Below are 12,872 nucleotides of genomic sequence, written 5' to 3' on the forward strand. Positions count from 1 at the left end.
CATGATTAGTAATCTTATGCGTACCTTTGTATCTCTTAAGCCATATATTAGATCAACTACCATTGGTGTAACATTGGGATCTCCATTATGATGACCTTCTTTAACCAATGATGCAACACCATCCCATGTTAATGAGTGACCATTTTCTTGAGACTATTCAATCCATACTATCATCCAATCAAGATTGTTTGCAATATACAAGTGTAGTGCATCCCACTCACAACCAACTATAAAGAAGAAAATTACACTAGTTAGAAACAACTTATATATATTGATGATGGATAAGAATTATTAAATTATAAAAAAAAAACTTATAATTACCTCTCACCCTCCTCAATCTACGTTTCCCCATCAAGTACTCCCCTTTGAATTTGTCATTATAGTTGAGATCCCAAATGCGATCTACATGGATATCTGCTGCAAACTTTGGAAGATATTCACTAATATACACCATGGTATGGTATATCATATATCCGTCTATCAAGAACCCTCAGGATGTACTCTTTGTCAAACCAAGCCCTTCATAAATGTCAAGTGCCTTTCAACCATCCACATTGATCTAGCTTGTACAGGTCCACACAATTTAATCTCCTCAACTTGATATATGAGGTAGTGTTCTTGAGCATTAAAAAATGTTGGAGGTAAACACTTTTGCATTTCACACATAAGCTATGGAATCTTTCTCTTCCAATATTTTATATCTTTTTTATCAATTTCTTTACATGATAACCACCTAAAAGAGATTCAACATGCAAAAATGCATAAAGGAGATTTCAAATAAAATTATACAATAGATTTCAGATAAAAAGCTACAAATCTAAGAAAAAGCACTTCTAACATCATGTATTTTCCAAGATCATATATAACTTTTTTAATATTGTTGTCAAATTGTTGTGGAAGGGATAGAGGTAGGACAAACTGCAATCATTAAAAAATGATCATTTCAATATATTATTAAATAATGCAATTGGTACTACATTCAATCTTACAAATATACTATAAATAGAGAACATGACTTACCTTGAGGAAGGTATGCCAATCATGTGTTTTCAACCTTGGCTCAAAATCACCTTTCTTTGATAGAAGAGTACATATATTTATAGCAAATCCTATTGGAAATTTTGCTTTTTTTATGACTTCTTTTAATGCATCACTTTGTTGTTCTGTTAATAACCAAGGAAGGGCACTTGTATTTATGTGGTCTCCATTATTGTTTGATTCAATGAAATAATTTAGTGCATGATTGGATTCATGAATGTCAGTACAAAATTTGGTAATTTGTTCTCTATTGCACCTTCCATCCAACATTTTCCATAGTGTTTCTGTTACATTCTTTCCAATATGCATAGCATCAAACAAATGCATGATTGGGAGATCCTTGTAGTATGTTAACCTACTAAATTGAGTAGGATAACTTTTCATTCCTCTAGGAAGTTGGTCATTGATTCCTTGACGACCTTCACAAACATCAATTACATCATTAGTAAATATAAGACAATATCAAAATACAAATTTTAAACTTCAGAAAACAAATTGGAGATTACCTCAATGATTTAGTCGATTGTATTCCAACTTCCATAAATGAGGTGTCACTCTTCATGGCCTTGATGATGTCTCTTCTTGCTCATTGAAAAGATGTTTTTCGGAAATTCGATACTTGTGATTATTGTGGAGAAAGTGTCTAAACTCATCAAACACTTGCTTTCCTAAACTTCTCGAATGATGACATTTCATCTTCGGACCACAAACTGGACATGCAAATTTTCCCTTTGTCTAAAGACTTAAAGGATCATGTATAATTGGATCATGTACAATTATCATGTGCAACTTAAGCATTCAATAGTAATGTGTAAGCACTATAATAGACCAAAAATACGTGATCTTAACAATATAACATACTGCAAAAATGAGTTAGCCCAGAGGCATCATTTATTGTCCATACAAGCATTGCATGGAATTGAAATTGTTGATGTCCTATTGGTCCAGAGATGTCATACATAGTGATGTCATTCCATAACTTCAAAAACTTGTCAATTAGGGGCTCAATATACACATTCATATTTTTAACTTGGTATTTACCTAGCAATTGAATGAACATAAACATTACGTAATTATTATAACCATTTTCATGCACTATTTATAAATTAATTCAGATAATTATAAAATTAAAAAAATACTTGGCACAATCATTGACAACATTATGTGCTCCCTCTTTATGGACATCTAAGGAGGAATTTTATTGTTAATAAAAAAAATAGGCCATACTGAGTAAATAGATCCCATATCTCCATATGGATTGACACCATCCGTCGCTAATGAAAGCTTCAGATTACGAGGTTCTTCTTTAAAGTGTGACCATGTTTCTTCTATCTCTTTAAATGCAGAACCATTAGAATACATTTGCATAATGTCATCCTAACTTCTATTGCATGCATGGTAATCCATAAATTGTGCCAAGCTAGCACACTTGAATAACTGTTGAAGACGTGGAATAATGGGAATGTACCAAAGAACCTTGTGAGGAACTTTTTTTGTTATTTGATCTGACTGATATCTACTATTATGAAAAGCAAGGCATTCTGTTGAAAATTTATGTTCTTTATGATATAGAATGTGATCATTGGGACATGCATGTATTGTCTGATAATTCATTCCAATTTGATCCATAATGTTAGATAATTCTCAGTATGAATGAGGCAAAATGTTTGATGGTGGTAACATAAACTCACTAATCAACCTACAAAAAATATGCATTGTTAATATAATGAATAGTAATTGTATGCTAACATTGAAGATGACAAAATGACATACCTTAGCATACATGACATTGCTACATTGGATATATCATTCATAACCTTTAAGTTCATGAACAACACTATAGTCGAGAGTAGAGTTGTTTGGGAGCCTTCATATAAGGGCTTGTGTGCCTTCTCAAGTAAAGGTATATCAAGACCATCTTCATCATCATTATCAGATTTGCTAGTACCATCATTATGAGCTTCTTCATCACCTGCCCCAATACCATCTTCTTCAATCGTGTCCTCTGGCACATTATCATCTTCTTCCATGGGAGTGTTATCCTCAGCTTAGATATTCACACCTCCATGTTCCTCTAGTAGGAAATCCACATTCAGCAATGGACAAAAATCATGGCCGCCTTCAACATGACCATATTGCCTACTATAGGCTATTGTGATTAGAATTCTTTGATTCTTTAAGCCCTTACACTTTTTGCAAGGAAAATAAAATTTATTAGGTTTTCTTCAAAACTGAGCCCACAATGCAACAATTGTCTCATTATTTTGTTCTGGGTTCATATTGTCAGGTGTGGTCTTTCTTCATAGGAAAATATACTTGCAAATAAAATGGACATTTTGTAGTTAATGTTTATATCTACACATATGGAAATTGTTGATTAATGTTTTCAAATGTAACTAAAATGATCCTATAATTTCTAGAAGGCCTAGATGTTTGCAAAATATGGATTTATAGATAATGTCTCTTAGTTATTTGCAAAATGCCTCAAAGAGATGTCACAAGGTGAAAGTTACTTAGGTGCTAACAACAGCATGCCATGACTAATTTTGATAGAAATGACTAATGTGATTAATGCATTAACTAATGAAGATGAATAAAATATTGAAACATATCAATGCAATCTTCAATCAAGAACATGTGAGCTCAAATGATGGGTAAATCTTAAAAACTTGTGAGCCTAAAATCATTACAATTTTAGCCATGAAATAATTGCAATTGAAATTTGTTGAAAAATAGGCCTAAGTGGGTTGGCCTAAGGGTCAAAAGAAGAAATCAGATTTCACTTAATTAGAAATCAATTAGCTTATGCAAGTTTGGCCTCATTGTGGTTGTATAATTTTAAAAAACTTAATCCTTTGACCATTTGGGCCTAACATCAAGGGACATGAATTTAGGACTCAAACGTCTATAAAGGTTGGATGTTGAAATTCTTTGGAACATCCAAAATAATTCCATAAGAATATAAGAAGAGTAGATTGGTGAGTTCCACCTTGGAGGATGATTTTGGAAAAGAAATTAGAGATCAAGATATCCAAACTCAAATGGATTTAGTGTTTAACTTAGAGTTTATAAAGGAATATTATATTTGGAGGGTTCAAATGCTTGTAGATCTGAGTTTAGAAATGCAGCATTTTGTTACAAGCAACAAGGTAAGTGTTGATAAATATTTTGTGGGAATCATAGGTCTGGAGGTGTTACTAGGTCTTGGGACAGTCATAGGTCTGGAGGTTCCATCTAAAGGAGGATTATATTTTATGGCAAGGAAGATCATGTTAGACCTATATGAAGGTGTTGGATCCATTGGAAGGATCAAGAAATGTTTGGAAAGGTGAGTTTCGTAAAACCCTTGGTTTAGGCACCTAGGAAGGAGGGTTTGTTGGTTGGGTGTGTGAAACTTGATGGAATCTCCTATGAATTTGAAAATCCTTTTTTTTGGATGACAAGACAACTCTATTTGAGGTCAGATGGTTTGTGAGATGAGATATGTTAGTGGTTACTTTCTAATAGAAGGGCTAAAAGAGGGTTGATTGTGGGGCAACAATGTTGGTTTGGGAATTTGGTCCAAGGGAGTAGCATGAGCATTTGAAGTATTTTTTGTAGAATCCAAAATGGTATTTGGATATGGTCTTTTTTTTTGAGAGTTTTAGGAAAAGTGAGAGAAAAGTGTGAAAAACCAAATTAGGCAGGACTAATTGGAAAATAGGCCTAGTGAAGGGCTTGAAGTGGGTTTTTGGTATCAGATAATAAGATGAGAACTTGGTAACCTTGGAAATAGGTTAGTTAAAGTTTTTTTAGATATGTGAAGATGAAAAAAGCACCTAGTTGAAGTGAAGTCAAGATTGGAGCATATTGAGGCATTGTGGGCATTTGATGGTTGTTGAACAAGATTGCTTGGTGAATCTATTTGAGGGACATGGGATGATTTCTAAGATGTAGAGCCTATGGTGCCACAAGAGAATGGTATGTGCACTCTAATAAGGTTTGGAATTGATTGGATCAAGGAGAGTGATCCTATGAAGAAGCTTGATTGTGTTATGAGAACGCTAGGAAAGTCCCTCTTGTTGTGAATAACTGAAAGTCCACCCAGGTCTCTACATCAATGTCGAGAGCTAAAGGTGGAATGATTTCAAGGTAGGAAAGCAAGCTCCAATCATTCCTCTTTAGAATTGCAACCAAAGTCCTAAGCATTCCAATCCAAATGATTGTGTATTAATAAGATTTAACACAAAATAATCCTAAGAACATTAAGTAAGTTAAGTTGAAACATATAAGAAAATGAATGAGAGAAATTTTGTTACCTGTTACCTGAAAATAAAACTAGTTGAGGAGGTAAGGGTGCATTTTTTGTCAAAACTTAATGTGCTTCTCAATCAGTTTCTATGGATAATAGGCAAAGTCTTCACATACCCTCATACATTTTAATATTGAAACACAATAAATATTTTGTTGATAGAGAATGTTTAGTAAAATGAGGCAAAGAAAAAGAAACACAGTTGCAGTAGAAAAATAAGGTTAAATGTAGTAGTGATCATTGCAAAAATGTTGACAAGATCACCATGAACCATTTGAGAATCAAAAAGATCAAACATAGAGGTAGCCGAATGTGCCATCATGCTCTTACAATATTATCCTAATTTTCTTCCTATATCCAGATAACCACATTTTCTCACTACGATGCTGACATTTTGATCTGATACAAGCCACAAGCAATTGGAATTTTTTTAGTGTTTTCATTTTGGAATATTGTTAAGGAAAATATACGGTAAAGGTGATGATGAAGCTAGAATGATGAGAATTCCATTAGTTTCCTAATTTCCTTTCTTATTCATGTGCACTATGTTGTATTGTTATTATATTATATAATCTACTATCCCCCAGTTCTTTATTCTATTCATCTTCAGCTGGTCAAATCTCTTGGACTATTATATGCATTACATATTTCCCTCTTTAAATTTTAATAAACCTTCATCCTATATAAATGTAACTATATTTTCTAGATTTTTGTCACAAAACATCCAGCTGCTCTGTGGTGATTTGCTAGTTTACAAAAATTGGTTTTGCCAATATGGAAAAACAATCCCAAAATCAATCTGGTTGGGTTTGCCATACAATATAATATATAATTTGATATTCCTATATATATTTATATATAAAAATTTATATGTAAATACAATAATGAATAAACTAATAGGAAGATACATATTTGACATCCCTCCTATATATCTTTATAGGATTACAAGAATATTATATTAATTAATTAGTTTACTAATTTATATATAATTTTTTTATATAACATGATTTGGGGTTGCACATATTACACACATGTCATTGGCTATCCAATGGGGAGTGTAGATTATCCAAAACATACAATGCTATTGCTATCAACTCCATGACAAATTCCTCTGCTTCGAGTCTGTCTGACCAAACTCTAGCCCACTTGAAGCATTCAAACATGGTTGTTAAGCCTTGGAGAACCTTTCATAAAAATTTTAACAATGGGCACCTAAAATTTTTTCATTAATAGCATTTTGAGCTCCTAGACCTACAACATTTTTTCCTTCACACTCTCCATGCTTTCTTTTCTGTAGATGCAAACAAAATTGTACTAGTCTTACAAAAACAACACCAAATAAATGTCAAATGCTTCGAATATATGAGGATCACATGGATGCAATGAGTGCTAGGTGGACTATTTGTAATCATAAGAGATGAGCTCTTGTAAACCACTACTCTTGCAATTGTTTCAAGATTGGTACTAATTAATCACATAATTTGACATGATGAAAAATACCACCTAGTTGTGAATGAAGGAACTGAGCAGATCTATGATCAATGGTTCATAGGGCACATAACTTGTTGAAAGTTTTGCAAATGGCATGGCAAGCTAAGATGGCTTAATCTTGGGCAAAACTTTATGGTCAAGGGAAGTTGGATCATCACAGAATTGAGAAGGCAGACCTTCTAGGAAGTTGCAATAATTCAACCTAATGCAATGGGTACTAAACAAACAATTAAAGTTGATGAGAAATGGTTGTTATGAATTCAACTTGTAAGCATCACGTCAATGCATTGGGTATTAAACAAACAATTCAAGCTGATGATTATGGGTTTTTATTAACCACAACTCATGAAATATGCATTAAATCCTAATAATGCATCCCAATTAAAAGCCAACGATTGGTATTTATGAATGAAAATGGAAAAGAAGAATTAAGTCCATAACCAAAACTTTTTGAGATTCGACATCACCTAGAAATGAATGAAATTTATATCTTTATTTTCAAATCTAAGCCCCATCCTATAGGATGAAGGGAAGGTTAAGAGGGCATCAATAATAATAATAATAAATCATAGTTCATAGTGCAGCCTATGGATTATCTCTCATATTGTACATAAATAATGAAGAATATAAAAGATTTATTTTGTTCCATATTCATATTTCAAAGACTATGAGAGCTTCATTAGGACCAACTACCCTATAGTATTGGAAAGACTTGTAACATATTATTTATCAGGGTATCAGAAACAAAGATGAATACTTCACATTGAGTATGAGTATCAGGACATTCATTCACAAGTGGATATAATATATCAATCAAGATCAACATTTCCCCAATAAGTGTCATCAACTATCAATTGATACCATGGTATAAGTAGAGTTTTGGTTTAGAAGTACTCTTTTATAATCAAATAATGAGTGAATAGTCCCTTATTCTTAGAATATATAAAGAGCAAGGAAATTACAGGTATAAACTACCACCATTACAAGTATACAAGTAAATATCAGAGCAAGAGTCAGTAACTAATAGTTCCATCCATAGATATCTAAATGATTCTCTCCATAAACCATTATAAAGAGTCTGATTTGTTAGTAAGACTAGAAGATTATATTTGAATGATATTCTAAAACAAGATTCAGTGATCAAATTATTATATAGTGACTACATCAAGTCCTTACCAAAGCTAGTGACCATCAGTAAATAATTTAATTACTTTTCAAAGGGAAGAAAACTATAGCTGAAGAAATATTGATTATGTGTGAAGAAAATACTTTGGCAAATACATAAATCTGATATGCAAATTATATTATTTTAAAAAATTGTTAACTGGGACAAAAATAACAATTGAAATGATGTATAACTTTTTCTACTCAAGTACAAGAATGGCCAGAGAGAGTAAGGAAAGTAAGTTATTGTCTTAATATTCAAGGGCATATGATTAAGGATGATTAAGATCCCCGATTTATTTTATTTCTTTCCAAAATAAGCAAATAATTTGAACAACTAGTGCGTATTGAACAATTCTTTGTCAATTAATGCCCAGATCCCAGAAACACTCAAAAATATGTTATACATTTAAGTCGAATGTTCAAAGATGTAGTGGAAGATATTGCAATAAGAAACTGTGCAAGAAGAAAAGAATCTTGCCTTGTCTATGAATAACATCAAGAATCCTACCTTGTTTTGTGAAGAAAAGACGTAGTGGAAGATAACATCAGCCCTGGCTGAATAAATACCTCTGACTGCAAGGAGGAAGATACAAAAAATGCACATAGTGACTGTTCTTGCCCACATCCACTACTACAGTAGATTCTGAAGTCTTCTCTCACATACAAGTTTATCATAACAATGAAAGAGGGAAATTGAATTTTTTCATTTTAACATATGAAGCCCATGTTGGTCAAAAGTTTGACCAACACGGGCTTCATTTTTGATAGGGACACAACCCAAGAACAGAATGGACACAACAGAAAAGGGAAATTGTATTAACTGAAAAATAAGCTAGTACATTCAGTATAGAGAAAATAAACTTCAAAACATGCCCTAAGGGCTTACAATAGCATAAATGTGGAGATAATTTCTCCTCTTAGTACCTCCTCTCAAACTCCACTCCAAACTGCCTTTTACAATGCCAAAAATCTCCTTAAATAGACCCTGGAGGGTTAAGGACTAGGAGTACATTCTAGAAAGTGCTAGTAGGCATCCACCGACCAAATAGAAGGTTCCAGAAGCTGCGTTAGAAGTCAGCGCAAATCTAGAAGAATCCAGAAATGGTAATCGAACTTCCGAGAGGCATAACTTTTGAACCGTAGCTCCGATTGTCGAACCGTTTACATTTCAAAAAGCTCTCGAAGTGCTCTATAGCCCTATGGACCAGCTTTGCTCATCCCCCATTTTTTGGCCCTTTTCAAGGTCATTTAATGCCCCTAACCTGACTTTGAAGCATTCTTAGAAGGTCTCCAAAACCTAAAAAATTGCAATAACTTTCAAACCATGGGGCCTTTTGACCTGATTCTTTTTCTGGAATGCTCTAAATCACAATTACATTCATCTAGCCAATTCGCACCTTCTAGTTTACCAAAATGATGGCCCAATTACATGCTCCTATTTTTTCAAGATTTTCTAGCACACTGATAGTGGAACTGTGAGAGTTGGAACCTTTATTTGACCCAAATGGGTATCCAAAAATGAAAACACATAAAACAAAAACTAAGTCTAAGTATATTTTGTTTGGGTGACACAGGATTGCCCTTATACCTCTGGATGCTCTTGTATCAAACACCCAGGGTAGATTGAAAAGTGACCCTATCACTTTATGAATGGTAGAGGAAATCCCAAATGGGAAACCTTAGCTCCTGAAATCCAAGTTGAGTCCTCAATTGGTCATCCTTTCCATTTGACCAAATACTCTTCATACTGCCTATTTCTAGTACTCCTACCCACACGATGATCTAGAATGTCTTCTATCTCTTCCTTCTTAGAAGTAGGAATTGGACATGGCTCTAACACCAGCTCCTCATCTGCACCATCATCATGATACTCTGTTAAATCTACAATGTTGAAAAAGGGAGAAATGTGAATACCATCTGGCAGCTCCACTTCATAGGCATTTCCTGAGTCATGTTTCTTCAAAATTTTGCAGGGGCCAAATTTCTTCATTTTCAGATTGTTGTAAGTACTGACTGGAAATCTTTCTTTTCATAAGTGCACCATGACTAGATCCCCTACTTGGAATTCCTTATGTCTTTTCCTTTGATCAGCCCTAGCTTTATACTCTTCATTCATCTTGGTAATGTGTGCCTAAACCTCCTCAGGTAGACACTTGCTATGTTCAACAAATTCCTCAGCTTCAACACTTTTCCTCTCCCCTTGTTCTATCTTCCTTAATTCTGGTGCAGTCCTTGGGCTATTCCCATATACAATTTGGAATGGTGATTTTCTAGTACTCCTATTTATAGAGTTTTTGTAAGCAAACTCTGCTTGTGGTAGAATCAAATCCCATCCCTTTGGCTTATCCCCAACTAAACATCTCAGCAAATTGCCCAGACTTCTATTTACTACTTCTGTTTGGCCATCAGTTTGTGGGTGATGTGTGGAACTGAATTTCAAGTCTGTTCTAAACTTTTTCCACAATGTCCTCTAGAAATACACCACAAATTTAGTATCTCTATCAGAAACTATACTCCTTGGAAAACCATGTAGTCTTACCACCTCATTGAAAAACAAGTCTGCAATATGGACAACATCATGAGTTTTGTGGCATGGAATGAAATGTACCATTTTGGAGAACCTATAAACCACCACAAATACTGAGTCATTACCCCTTTGTGTCCTTGGCAATCCAAGAACAAAATCCATACTTATGTCCTCCAATGGCCTTGATGGAATAGGAAATGGCTGATATAGGCTAGTATTGTGACTAAACCCCTTGGCAACTTGACAAATCTGGCAACTCTGTACAAACTTCTTCACATCTTGTGAAATTTGAGGCCAAAAATAATGTTCTCTAAGAATGGCAATGGTCTTATCTCGACCAAAATGTCCTGCCATCCCTCCACTGTGTTTCTCCTTAATCAAATTTTCCCTCATGGAACTCCTTGAAATGCACAATTGACTACCCTTGACCAACATGCCACCCTGAATCAAATAGTCTAACCACTTGGTTCTGTCTACAACAACAGGCTCTTTACAAGCTTTCCATGCTTCAGCAAAATCAGGATCCTCAGGGTACAAATTCTTGAGTTCATCAAACCCAACTACTTCAACCTGCATTACTGTAAGAAACAACTGTCTTCTACTTAGAGCATCTACAACCCTGTTAGATTTTCCACTTCCATGCTTCAACACAAATGTATAACTCTGTAAGAACTCTACCCACTTCATATGCCTCTGATTCAATTTACCTTGGCTATTTAGGTACTGTAATGCCTGATGATCAGTATACAAAACAAATTCCTTTGGCAATAAATAATGCCTCCATTTCTTTAAGGCCTGAACTATTGCATAGAACTCTTGATCATAAATAGAATACTTCTTCTTTGCATCATTCAATTTTTCACTAAAATATGCAATAGGCTTACCTTCTTGGCTTAATACAGCCCCAATAGCACTACCACTAGCATCACAATCCACTTGGAAAACCTTTCTAAAATCTAGAAGTGCCAACACAGGCTGTTATGTTACCTTCTTCTTTAGCAATTCAAAACTTCTCGCAGCTACTGCAGTCCATTTGAACTCTTTTCTATCCCCTCTTATTGTATCAGTTAGGGGTGCACATATGCCACTGAAATTCTTAATAAACTTCCTGTAAAAACTAACCAGACCATGAAATTATCTTACCTCAGTAGCAGACCTTGGAGTAGGCCATTCCAAGATGGCTTTTACCTTCTCTGGATCCATTTTGAGACCTTCAGGTGATATAACAAACCCCAAATAGACTAACTCCCTTTTTGCAAAGATACACTTCTTCAGATTAATTAACAGTTTCTCTTCCCTTAGCCTTTCAAGGACACTAAGAATATGCAGTAAATGTTCTTCCAAAGTCTTGCTGAAAATTAAAATATCATCCAAATAGACAATAACAAATTTTCCCAAGAACTTCTTAAGTACCTCATTCATGAGCCGCATGAAGGTGCTTGGGGCGTTCGTCAATCCAAAGGGCATGACTAACCACTCATAAAGACCCTCCTTGGTCTTGAAGGCTATTATCCACTCATCTCCTTCTTGAATCTATATCTGGTGATAACCACTCTTTAGATCTATCTTTGTGAAGTACTAAGCTCCACTCAAGCAGTCCATAATATCATCCATCCTTGGCAAAGGAAACTGGTACTTGATGGTTATCCTATTTATAGCTCGAGAATCTGTACACATCCTCCACTCTCCATCCTTCTTTGGTGCGAGTACTGCAAGTACTACACATGGACTCAGGCTCTCTCGAATCAAGCCCTTCCTCAACAGCTCCTGAACCTGTCTATTTAGCTCCTCTATTTCAGCAGGAGTCATCCTGTGAGCAGCCTTGTTAGGAAAACTAGCTCCTAGAATCAGATCTATCTGATGACTGATTTTCCTTACTGGTGGCAATCCATCTGGAACATTATCAGAGATAATATCTCCAAACTCCCCTATTAAATCTGAAACTTCAACTGGTATTTCACTACTACCTTCTTTATCTTTCCTAGGAATCAAAGCATAGCACATATGCTAATGTTTCATGCCATCTAAAAACTTCCTTTCATCAACAAGACAAATCCTATCACTGCTACATACCTTTTCACCTTCCTTTTTCATGGGCTTCAATTTGTGGTGAACTCCATCCTTTGTCACAAAGTATGTGTTTGCATGTCCATCATGTACTGCATGTCTATCAAACTGCCATGGTCTACCCAACAATAGATGGCAAACATCCATCGAAATAACATCATAGAGAACTTCATCATGGTAACTCCCAATTTTGAATTTCACTAAACATTGTTCACTTACCAAGACCATATGATCATCTTTTACCCAAGCAATCCAATAGGGCTGGGGATGTTTCTCCCTCTTGAGCTTCAG

Source organism: Cupressus sempervirens, chromosome 2 (assembly GCF_028749045.1).
Source record: "Cupressus sempervirens isolate cs-2001-9-10 chromosome 2, ASM2874904v1, whole genome shotgun sequence".
NCBI lineage: Eukaryota > Viridiplantae > Streptophyta > Pinopsida > Cupressales > Cupressaceae > Cupressus > Cupressus sempervirens.